Raw genomic sequence first — 12,402 nt, forward strand, 5'->3', positions numbered from 1 at the left:
CCGCAGATATTGGCGACCATCCAGCCTACACGGTGCGGAGACTGCTGGACGTCCGGAGGCGTGGTAGAGGGCTTCAGTACCTGGTGGACTGGGAGGGATACGGTCCCGAGGAGAGGTCCTGGATTCCCCGACGATTTATACTGGATCCGCAGCTGGTGGCTGACTTCCATAGGGACCACCCTGACAAGTCGGGTGGGTCGCCGGGTGGCGCCCGTTGAGGGGGGTACTGTTACGGTTCGGCACTGTTGGTCCGGTTCCCGCTTGTTTCCCTTTTCCTTTTTCCCCTGTGTGTGTGTGTTGTCTGTGTCTGTCTCCCCCTGCTGTGCAGCCCAGTCAGAGGATCTAGGTCAGGGGCGTGGCCATTCTCTCTCATGCTCCGTTACTTCCAGCTGCGGCTCATTGTCATCAATCAACCAGCAGTTATCTACCCGGGCTGGACACCTCTCCAGCGCCAGTTCGTTCCTACACTACCTGTGGTAACTTGGCCCCGTACAGCAATCTCAGTCTAGTTGTTACTATCTCAGCATTATAGTTGTTTCTGCCACGTTTTGTAACCTGTCTCTCCTTCGACCAGATCCCGTCTGTTCCTGCTGCCTGCCTACCTGCCATTCCCACGCCGCAACCTGCTCATCTGTTGTCTGATATCCTCGTCATCCAGCTCTCCGGACTACTGGCTCTCCCCCCCACTCAGCTCCTACCCCGGTCTGAAGCTATTCCACCCTGAACTGTTTCTCTCTGCCAATTCACGCTGAATAAACGACATCCTAATTCACCCTCTGTTGTCCGTGTGTCCGTCTCTGCACCTGAGTCCCCCACCAAGCCTAATAAGTGATGTATTGGGCCGTACGCACTACCCTCTGTAGCGCCTTGCGGTCAGATGTAGGCCCGCCTGTTAGCTTGCACGATTCTTTCCATTCTCCTTCGACCTCATCAACGAGCTGTTTTTGCCCATAGGACTGCCGCTGACTTGATGTTTTTTGTTTGTCGCACCATTCTCTGTAAACCCTAGACACTGTCGTGCATGAAAAGCCCAGGAAGGCGGCTGTTCTGAGATACTGGATCCGGCATGCCTGGCACCAACAATCATACCACGCTCAATGTCGCTTAGGTCACTCATTTTGCCCATTCTACCGTTCAATCGAACAGTAACTGAATGTCTTGATGCCTGTCTACCTGCTTTGTATAGCAAGCCATGGCCACGTGACACTGTCTGTAGGAGCGATCCATTTTCGTTAACGATGTTGTGTAGCTAAAACAGGCCATTGAGTGTATATCTTAAAAGCATTACTTTTTTTCCTCAGACTAGAACTACATATAATTTAAGGGGCAAATAATTAAATATCTATTAGTGCTTAGGCCTACAGATGTAGTTGTTCCCCATGGTCGTACGTTACAAATAGCCCAGTGTTAGGCGACTTACACTGTTAGATGTCTTACCTATGCACAATGTGTGTGTCAAGGACCAAGGCACGAAAGAGAATTTGACTACTTCCTATTATCTACTTAGACATAAGTCTATTCATGCGTCTGTTGGAGTGTATACAGTGGGGAAAAAAGTATTTAGTCAGCCACCAATTGTGCAAGTTCTCCCACTTAAAAAGATGAGAGAGGCCTGTAATTTTCATCATAGCTACACGTCAACTATGACAGACAAATTGAGAATTTTTTTTCCAGAAAATCACATTGTAGGATTTTTTATGAATTTATTTGCAAATTATGGTGGAAAATAAGTATTTGGTCACCTACAAACAAGCAAGATTTCTGGCTCTCACAGACCTGTAACTTCTTCTTTAAGAGGCTCCTCTGTCCTCCACTCGTTACCTGTATTAATGTTCCAGGATGAACATTTACATTTACATTTTCGTCATTTAGCAGATGCTCTTATCCAGAGCGACTTACAAATTGGTGCATTCACCTTATGATAGCCAGTGGGATAACCACTACAATATATCTTCATTTTTTTCCTTTCAAATTTTTTCTTTTTTATTGTATTTATTTTTTGGGGGGTTGGGGTAGGGGGAGGGTATAATGATTACTTTTATCCTATCCCAGGTAGTCCTTAAAGAGGTGGGCTTTTAAGTGTCTCCGGAAGGTGGTGAGTGACTCCGCTGTCCTGGCGTCGTGAGGGAGCTTGTTCCACCATTGGGGTGCCAGAGCAGCGAACAGTTTTGACTGGGCTGAGCGGGAACTGTGCTTCCGCAGAGGTAGGGGGGCCAGCAGGCCTGAGGTGGATGAACGCAATGCCCTCGTTTGGGTGTAGGGACTGATCAGAGCCTGAAGGTACGGAGGTACCGTTCCCCTCACAGCTCCGTAGGCAAGCACCATGGTCTTGCAGCAGATGCGGGCTTCAACTGGAAGCCAGTGGAGTGTGCGGAGGAGCGGGGTGACGTAAGAGAACTTGGGAAGGTTGAACACCAGACGGGCTGCAGCGTTCTGGATGAGTTGTAGGGGTTTAATGGCACAGGCAGGGAGCCCAGCCAACAGCGAGTTGCAGTAATGACAAGTGCCTGGATTAGGATCTGTGCCGCTTCCTGTGTAAGGTAGGTTCGTACTCTGCAAATGTTGTAGAGCATGAACCTACAGGATCGGGTCACCGCTTTGATGTTAGCGGAGAACGACAGGGTGTTGTCCAGGGTCACGCCAAGGTTCTTTGCACTCTGGGAGGAGGACACAACGGAGTTGTCAACCGTGATGGCGAGATCATGGAGCGGGCAGTCCTTCCCCGGGAGGAAGAGCAGCTCCGTCTTGCCGAGGTTCAGCTTGAGGTGGTGATCCGTCATCCACACTGATATGTCTGCCAGACATGCAGAGATGCGATTCGCCACCTGGTTATCAGAAGGGGGAAAGGAGAAGATTAATTGTGTGTCGTCTGCGTAGCAATGATAGGAGAGACCATGTGAGGATATGACAGAGCCAAGTGACTTGGTGTATAGAGAGAATAGGAGAGGGCCTAGAACTGAGCCCTGGGGGACACCAGTGGTGAGAGCACGTGGTGCGTAGACAGATTCTCGCCACGCCACCTGGTAGGAGCGACCTGTGAGGTAGGACGCAATCCAAGAGTGAGCCGTGCCGGAGATGCCCAATTCGGAGAGGGTGGAGAGGAGGATCTGATGGTTCACTGTATCAAAGGCAGCAGATAGGTCTAGAAGGATGAGAGGAGAGAGAGTTAGCTTTAGCAGTGCGGAGAGCCTCTGTGACACAGAGAAGAGCAGTCTGAATGACCAGTCTTGAAACCTGACTGGTTTGGATCAAGAAGGTTATTCTGAGAGAGATAGCAGGAGAGTTGGCTAGAGACGGCACACTCAAGAGTTTGGAGAGAAAAGAAAGAAGGGATACTGGTCTGTAGTTGTTGACATCGGAGGGATCGAGTGTAGGTTTTTTGAGGAGGGGTGCAACTCTCGCTCTCTTGAAGACAGAAGGGACCTGGCCAGCGGTCAAGGATGAGTTGATGAGTGAGGTGAGGTAAGGGAGAAGGTCTCCAGAAAGGGTCTGGAGAAGAGAGGAGGGGATAGGGTCAAGCGGGCAGGTTGTTGGGCGGCCGGCCGTCACAAGTCGCAAGATTTCATCTGGAGAGAGAGGGGAGAAAGAAGTCAAAGGGTAGGGCAGTGTGAGCAGGACCAGTGGTGTCATTTGACTTAATAAATGAGGATCGGATGTCGTCAACCTTCTTTTCAAAATGGTTGACGAAGTCATCCACAGAGAGGGAGGAGGGAGGGGGAGGAGGAGGAGGATTCAGCAGGGAGGAGAAGGTGGCAAAGAGCTTCCTAGGGTTAGAGGCAGAGGCTTGAAATTTAGAGTGGTAGAAAGTGGCTTTAGCAGCAGAAACAGAGGAAGAAAATGTAGAGAGGAGGGAGTGAAAAGATGACAGGTCGGCAGGGAGTCTAGTTTTCCTCCATTTCCACTCGGCTGCCCGGAGCCCTGTTCTGTGATCTCGCAATGAGTCATCAAGCCATGGAGCAGGAGTGGAGGACTGAGCCGGCCGGGAGGATAGGGGACATAGAGAGTCAAAAGATGCAGAAAGGGAGGAGATGAGGGTTGAGGAGGCAGAATCAGGAGATTGGAGGGAGAAGGATTGAGCAGAGGGAAGAGATAATAGGATGGAAGAGGAGAGAGTAGTGGGAGAGAGAGAGCGAAGGTCGCGATGGCGCATTACCATCTGAGTAGGGGCAGAGTGAGTAGTGTTGGAGGAGAGCGAGAGAGAAAAGGATACAAAGTAGTGGTCGGAGACTTGGAGGGGAGTTGCAGTGAGATTAGTAGAAGAACAGCATCTAGTAAAGATGAGGTCAAGCGTATTGCCTGCCTTGTGAGTAGGGGGGGGACGGTGAGAGGGTGAGGTCAAAAGAGGAGAGGAGTGGAAAGAAGGAGGCAGAGAGAAATTAGTCAAAGGTAGACGTAGGGAGGTTAAAGTCACCCAGAACTGTGAGGGGTGAGCCATCCTCAGGAAAGGAACTTATCAAGGCGTCAAGCTCATTGATGAACTCTCCAAGGGAACCTGGAGGGCGATAAATGATAAGGATGTTAAGCTTGATTGGGCTAGTGACTGTGACAGCATGGAATTCAAATGAGGAGATAGACAGATGGGTCAGGGGAGAAAGAGAGAATGTCCACTTGGGAGAGATGAGGATTCCTGTGCCACCGCCCCGCTGACCAGATGCTCTCGGGGTATGCGAGAACACATGGTCAGACGAGGAGAGAGCAGTAGGAGTAGCAGTGTTTTCTGTGGTAATCCATGTTTCCGTCAGCGCAAAGAAGTCGAGGGACTGGAGGGTAGCATAGGCTGAGATGAACTCTGCCTTGTTGGGCGCAGAACGGCAGTTCCAGAGGCTGCCGGAGACCTGGAACTCCATGTGGGTCGTGCATGCAGGGACCACCAGGTTAGAGAGGCAGCAGCCACGCGGTATGAGGCGTTTGTATGGCCTGTGCGGAGAGGAGAGAACAAGGATAGACAGACACATAGTTGACAGGCTACAGAAAAGGCTACACTAATGCAAAGGAGATCGGAATGAAATTAACTAAACATCTGGGGAAACGAGGCCTCCCTCACTAACCTTTCACTGAAACACTCAAATACAACACTTCCAACTTCCACTTTAGAAATTATAATTGCTGTAATCTACAGTAGTTCAATGTTTCCAGGAATAGACTAACTTAGTTTATTCAGCTAGCTAACTTGGTACAGTATTCTTCTGTGAAAACGGCCCAGGGCACTGTATCCTATGACGCCATAGCTAACTAGCATGCTAGCATCCAATAACACACGGATTAGCACCAATACTTGGTTACAACAAACTACCAATGGATCATTCATGTCCGTGTCTAGTTCCTTTCATAATGCAGAAGTAATTAAACGTTGGCTAGCTAGCACAAATTCAGTCATGCTAGCTACACAAGTGGACTACACATCTCGAATGTTCAGAAAGTGAAGCTTACGTTGCAAAATTGGAGCCTAAGCAATCCGCTCCACGGATGTCCAGTCCAGCTCCAGCAAGCGGGGCCAGACCGGACCAGGGGCGCTACGGGGGGATTGTTGGAGGGTGGTGGTCAAGCCCGGAGCCGGAACCGCCTCCGAGGAGGAATGCCCACCAGGCCCTCCCCTGTTCGGTTTATGTTTGGCGCGGTCGCAGTCCGCGCCTTTGGGGGGTACTGTCACGCCCTGGCTCTGGGACTCTGTTATGTTGAGCCAGGGTGTGTAGTTTCTATGATTTTGTGTTCTAGGTTCATTATCTAGCTGATGTGTTTTCTATGTTGGCCGGTGTGGTTCTCAATCAGAGGCAACGTGAATCAGCTGTTGATTGTTGTCTCTGATTGGGAACCATACTTAGGCAGCCTGTTTTGCCACAGTGTTTGTGGGATCTTGTTCCGTGTATGGTTTGTGTCTGTTACTTAGGACTTCACGTATCGTTTTGTTGTTTTCTTCGTGTGGTGAATCTAAATTAAAAGTATGTTCACTCATCACGCTGCGCATTGGTCCACTTCCTCCAACGATCGTGACATATATGCCATGTCTTTCTAACTGTGCTCTTTCCCAAAAGCTCCCAACATACAACCTATATACTTATTATGGACACAGTATGCTTACATTATTAGTTATCTTGTTATTATTTGTTGTTATTAGTCCCATCCTTCAACTCCATTCAATACCTCCCATCTATCTCTTAACACCATCCATATAGGATTTCTATTTGCCATATATATTTCAACCGTGATGTTTTACAAAAGTTCTGAACCTTTCTATTCTCATTGCTTCTACAGATTGTGAATTAAAAATAAACATTTTTGCTAAAAGTATTATATTATTGATCGATTGACTATGACTTTTCAGATCACCCAGTAATGCTATCTGCAAGGTTAGCTCCAGGTAAATATTGCAATCCTTTAGCCACTCATGGACCTGTGTCCAAAAACAAGCTACAAATGGACAGAACCAAAACAAATTGTCTAATGATTCTGTCTCTTCACAGCTAAATCTGCAGAGCTGGGAAGATTGTATCCCCCATATAAATAACATTCTATTGGTAGCAAGAATTTTATATAATAATTTAAATTGAAAGATTCTAATTTTTGAATCCGGTGTCGTTTTGCGTGTCAGTTCATAAACACTATGCCATGGGATCGGTACGTCAAAAATCTCTTCCCAACTATTTTGCAATCTATATGGGACGGCTGTCAATCCTTTGGTCCTTAAGTGAAACTGATATACTTTTTTATTTATCACAGTTTTCCTTAACCAATTATGTTCTTTAATGCAAGGCCGACAGACAAGTTCCTTACTTTCTCCCCCTTCCACTTTCCTCTTCCACTTTTGCAGTAAGGCTGCAATTATTTGGTTGTAATTTTGGGTAGAGCAGACATTTCCATATGTTTTTGTTAGCTGCATGTGCGACATAACTCCACCAGTCCTGCCGATGATATCATTTACGATGATTTCCTTTTCAAATAACTGAAAATGAGTTGTAATCTGAATAAAGAGAAAAAGGCCATTCTTGAACATTGGGTGAGACAATCTTACTAATTTGCTTGAGAACCAGTTCGGATTTAAGTATAACTTTTGTATGACTGAAGCTTTTAGTGATAGGTATAATGCTTTAATATTTAATCATTTCTGTCCTCCGAATTCATATTCATTATATAAATAGGCCCTTTTAATTTTGTCTGGCTTGCCGTTCCAAATAAAATTGAATATTCTTTTCTCATATAATTTAAAAAACTGTTCGCTAGGCGTAGGCAAGACCATAAGCAAATAGGTAAACTGGGATAATACTAAAGAGTTAATCAGGGTGATCTCCGTCTTCAAGAGAGCGAGAGTTGCACCCCTTCTCAAAAAACCAACACTCGATCCCTCTGATGTCAACAACTACAGACCAGTATCCCTTCTTTCTTTTCTTTCCAAAACTATTGAGCGTGCCGTCTTTAGCCAACTCTGTTGCTATCTCTCTCAGAATGACCTTCTTGATCCAAACCAGTCAGGTTTCAAGACTGGTCATTCAACTGAGACTGCTCTTCTCTATGTCACGGAGGCTCTCCGCACTGCTAAAGCTAACTCTCTCTCCTCTGCTCTTGTCCTTCTAGACCTGTCTGCTGCCTTTGATACTGTGAACCATCAGATCCTCCTCTCCACCCTCTCCGAGCTGGGCATCTCCGGCGCGGCTCACTCTTGGATTGCGTCCTACCTGACCGGTCGCTCCTACCAAGTGGCGTGGCGAGAAGCTGTCTCCGCACCACGTGCTCTCACCACTGGTGTCCCCCAGGGCTCAGTTCTAGGCCCTCTCCTATTCTCGCTATACACCAAGTCACTTGGCTCTGTCATATCCTCACATGGCCTCTCCTATCATTGCTACGCTGACGATACACAACTAATCTTCTCCTTTCCCCCTTCTGATAACCAGGTGGCGAATCGCATCTCTGCATGTCTGGCAGACATATCAGTATGGATGACGGATCACCACCTCAAGCTGAACCATGGCAAGACGGAGCTGCTCTTCCTCCCGGGGAAGGACTGCCCGTTCCATGATCTCGCCATCACGGTTGACAACTCCGTTGTGTCCTCCTCCCAGAGTGCGAAGAGCCTTGGCGTGACCCTGGACAACACCCTGTCGTTCTCCGCTAACATCAAGGCGGTGACCCGATCCTGTAGGTTCATGCTCTACAACATTCGGAGAGTACGACCCTGCCTTACACAGGAAGCGGCACAGGTCCTAATCCAGGCACTTGTCATCTCCCGTCTGGATTACTGCAACTCGCTGTTGGCTGGGCTCCCTGCCTGTGCCATTAAACCCCTACAACTCATCCAGAATGCCGCAGCCCGTCTGGTGTTCAACCTTCCCAAGTTCTCTCACGTCACCCCGCTCCTCCGCACACTCCACTGGCTTCCAGTTGAAGCTCGCATCTGTTACAAGACCATGGTGCTTGCCTATGGAGCTGTGAGGGGAACGGCACCTCCGTACCTTCAGGCTCTGATCAGTCCCTACACCCAAACGAGGGCATTGCGTTCATCCACCTCTGGCCTGCTGGCTCCCCTTCCTCTGCGGAAGCATAGTTCCCGCCCAGCCCAGTCAAAACTGTTCGCTGCTCTGGCACCCCAATGGTGGAACAAGCTCCCTCACGACGCCAGGACAGCGGAGTCACTCACCACCTTCCGGAGACATTTGAAACCCCACCTCTTTAAGGAATACCTGGGATAGGATAAAGTAATCCTTCTACCCCCCCCCCCCCAAAAACAAAAAAAAACAAAAAAAAAATACATTGTAAAGTGGTTATCCCACTGGCTATAAGGTGAATGCACCAATTTGTAAGTCGCTCTGGATAAGAGCGTCTGCTAAATGAAGTAAATGTAAATGTAAATGTAAAAAATTTCAACAAATTGACAGGTATATCCTTTCCATGGTAGCAAGATCTTATCTATTTTTGCAAACTTTCGCTTAAAATTTATTGAAGTGAGATCATTTATTTCCTTTGGGATATGTATTCCGAGTATATCCACATCACCATCAGACCATTTTATTGGTAAACTGCATTGTAATGTCAAAATTGTATTTTTTAGTGATCCAATACATAATATAGTACATTTGTCATAATTTGGTTGTAATCCAGAGAGGTTAGAAAATGTATCTAGATCCTCTATGAGGCTGTGGAGGGATTCTAGTTGTGGATTTAAAAGAAAACATGAATCATCAGCGTACAATGACACCTTTGTTTTTAAGCCCTGGATTTCTAATCCTCTGATATTATTATTGGATCTGATTTTAATAGCTAACATCTCGATGGCCACAATAAATAGATATGCTGATAGTGGACAACATTGTTTCACTCCGCTTGACAGTTTAAAACTCTCTGAGAAATAGCCATTATTTACTATTTTACACCTAGGGTTACTATACATGATTTTGACCCATTTTATAAGAGATTCTCCAAAATTGAAATGCTCCAGGCATTTATATATAAACCCCAGTTGTACTTTATCAAATGCCTTTTCGAAGTCTGCTATGAATAGCAGGCCTGGTTTCCCAAATTTTCCATAGTGTTCTATTGTTTCCAATACTTGCCTTATATTATCTCCAATGTATCTTCCATGTAAAAAACCTGTCTGATTAGAATGAATAATATCCGACAATACTTTTTTAATTCTATGCGCTATACATTTTGCTAGAATTTTTGCATCACAACACTGAAGTGTAAGGGGCCTCCAATGTTTTAAATTGACTGGATCTTTATATTTTCCACTTGTGTCCTGTTTCAGTAATAATGAGATCAGACCTTCTTCTTGAGTGTCAGATAATCTACCATTTACATAGGAGTGGTTAAAACATGCTAGTAACGGTCCTCTTAGTATATCAAAAAAGGTTTGGTATACCTCGACTGGTATGCCATCCAACCCTGGAGTTTTCCCGGACTTAAAGTCTTTAATTGCATCCAGAAGTTCCTCCTCTGTAATTTCACCTTCACATGAGTCTTTCTGTATGGCTGTTAATTTGACATTATCAATAGAAAAAAAATCTCTACAATTACCTTCAGTTAGAGGAGATGGAGGCGACTGAAAAGAAAACATATGCTTAAAGTACTTTGTTTCCTCCTTCAAAATATCATTTGGTGAATCATGGGTGACTCCGTCAATTGTAACCCGTTTCATTAAGTTATTTTTGGTAGCATTCCTATGTTGAAGATTAAAAAATTATTTTGTGCATTTTCCCCCATATTCCATCCAGTTTGCTTTATTTTTATAATATATTACACTTGATCTTTCTTGAATAAGTTTCTCCATTTCTTTTTGTTTTTCCTCTAATTTATTCTGAGCCTCTATGTTACAGTTTTTATTGCCATCTATCTCTTCTGTTAGACTTTCTATTTCCTTTGTTAGTATTAACTCTTTTGACCTAAATTGCTTTTGTTTTCGAGATGAGTACTGAATTGCATGGCCTCTAAAGGCACATTTAAAGGTGTCCCATACAGTAAGGGGATTTGCTGTACCTATGTTATGTCGGAAAAAGTCAGTTATAAATTCCTTTGTTCTAATTATGAATAAATTATCATCCAATAGGTTTGATTAAATTTCCAATATCCTCGCCCACTTGGAAATTCAGTAAGAGTAATGTATATGCCAATTAAATGATGGTCCGACCGCATTCTGTCCCCTATCAACACTTTTTAAACTTTTGGTGCCAACGAGAATGAGATAAGAAAGAAGTCAAGACGACTAGCTTGATTGAGTCTCTGCCATGTATATCTCACTAGATCAGTATATTTAAGCCTCCATATATCTACTAGTTCTAATGTATCCATGACATTCACAATTTCCTTAAGAGCATGTGGGTGATTGTTTGTGGTGTGATTTCCTTTACGGTCCATTGAGCTATTTAAAACAGTATTATAATCCCCCACCATAATAATATTGTCTTGAATTGCTTGCAGGGTTGATAATTTATTATACAGTGGGGAAAAAAAGTATTTAGTCAGCCACCAATTGTGCAAGTTCTCCCACTTAAAAAGATGAGAGAGGTCTGTAATTTTCATCATAGGTACACGTCAACTATGACAGACAAAATGAAAAAAAAAATCCAGAAAATCACATTGTAGGATTTTTTATGAATTTATTTGCAAATTATGGTGGAAAATAAGTATTTGGTCAATAACAAAAGTTTCTCAATACTTTGTTATATACCCTTTGTTGGCAATGACACAGGTCAAACGTTTTCTGTAAGTCTTCACAAGGTTTTCACATACTGTTGCTGGTATTTTGGCCCATTCCTCCATGCAGATCTCCTCTAGAGCAGTGATGTTTTGGGGCTGTCGCTGGGCAACACAGACTTTCAACTCCCTCCAAAGATTTTCTATGGGGTTGAGATCTGGAGACTGGCTAGGCCACTCCAGGACCTTGAAATGCTTCTTACGAAGCCACTCCTTCGTTGCCCGGGCGGTGTGTTTGGGATCATTGTCATGCTGAAAGACCCAGCCACGTTTCATCTTCAATGCCCTTGCTGATGGAAGGAGGTTTTCACTCAAAATCTCACGATACATGGCCCCATTCATTCTTTCCTTTACACGGATCAGTCGTCCTGGTCCCTTTGCAGAAAAACAGCCCCAAAGCATGATGTTTCCACCCCCATGCTTCACAGTAGGTATGGTGTTCTTTGGATGCAACTCAGCATTCTTTGTCCTCCAAACACGACGAGTTGAGTTTTTACCAAAAAGTTATATTTTGGTTTCATCTGACCATATGACATTCTCCCAATCCTCTTCTGGATCATCCAAATGCACTCTAGCAAACTTCAGACGGGCCTGGACATATACTGGCTTAAGCAGGGGGACACGTCTGGCACTGCAGGATTTGAGTCCCTGGCGGCGTAGTGTGTTACTGATGGTAGGCTTTGTTACTTTGGTCCCAGCTCTCTGCAGGTCATTCACTAGGTCCCCGCGTGTGGTTCTGGGATTTTTGCTCACCGCTCTTGTGATCATTTTGACCCCACGGGGTGAGATCTTGCGTGGAGCCCCAGATCGAGGGAGATTATCAGTGGTCTTGTATGTCTTCCATTTCCTAATAATTGCTCCCACAGTTGATTTCTTCAAACCAATCTGCTTACCTATTGCAGATTCAGTCTTCCCAGCCTGGTGCAGGTCTACAATTTTGTTTCTGGTGTCTTTTGACAGCTCTTTGGTCTTGGCCATAGTGGAGTTTGGAGTGTGACCATTTGAGGTTGTGGACAGGTGTCTTTTATACTGATAACAAGTTCAAACAGGTGCCATTAATACAGGTAACGAGTGGAGGACAGAGGAGCCTCTTAAAGAAGAAGTTACAGGTCTGTGAGAGCCAGAAATCTTGCTTGTTTGTAGGTGACCAAATACTTTATTTTCCACCATAATTTGCAAATAAATTCATAAAAAATCCTACAATGTGATTTTCTGGATTTT

Source organism: Coregonus clupeaformis, chromosome 37 (assembly GCF_020615455.1).
Source record: "Coregonus clupeaformis isolate EN_2021a chromosome 37, ASM2061545v1, whole genome shotgun sequence".
Lineage (NCBI taxonomy): Eukaryota > Metazoa > Chordata > Actinopteri > Salmoniformes > Salmonidae > Coregonus > Coregonus clupeaformis.